This window comes from Penaeus monodon, chromosome 24 (assembly GCF_015228065.2).
Source record: "Penaeus monodon isolate SGIC_2016 chromosome 24, NSTDA_Pmon_1, whole genome shotgun sequence".
In the NCBI taxonomy this organism is placed as follows: domain Eukaryota; kingdom Metazoa; phylum Arthropoda; class Malacostraca; order Decapoda; family Penaeidae; genus Penaeus; species Penaeus monodon.
The window spans coordinates 9,767,994-9,768,238 of NC_051409.1; the positions used below are offsets into that span (position 1 = coordinate 9,767,994).

General features: G+C 52.7%; 1 protein-coding gene across 1 annotated transcript in view; it reads right to left on the reverse strand.

The window, feature by feature from the left end:
- LOC119588548 (maltase-glucoamylase, intestinal-like) overlaps positions 1–245 on the reverse strand; it is a gene marked incomplete at both ends in the record, with an annotated part of 20,825 nt that overhangs the window by 19,705 nt on the left and 875 nt on the right.

The window sequence follows — 245 nt, forward strand, 5'->3', positions numbered from 1 at the left end:
TTTAACTTTAACAAGGAAAGACCACGAGGCGCCCCCCCCTCTCATCTCCCCCTCTTCGCTTATCCCTCTCCCACTCCTTTCCCTTACTCCTCCCCCTTCCTTCCTCCCCCACTCCCACTCCCCTTCCTCACCGTTAACAGGGAGAAACTCGGGACATTGCGGAGTTTTCCCTTAATTCTCTTGCTCCTTTTCATCTCCCTCTTTTCCATTTTCCAACTCCCCACTCCTCTCTTAACCCTCTCATG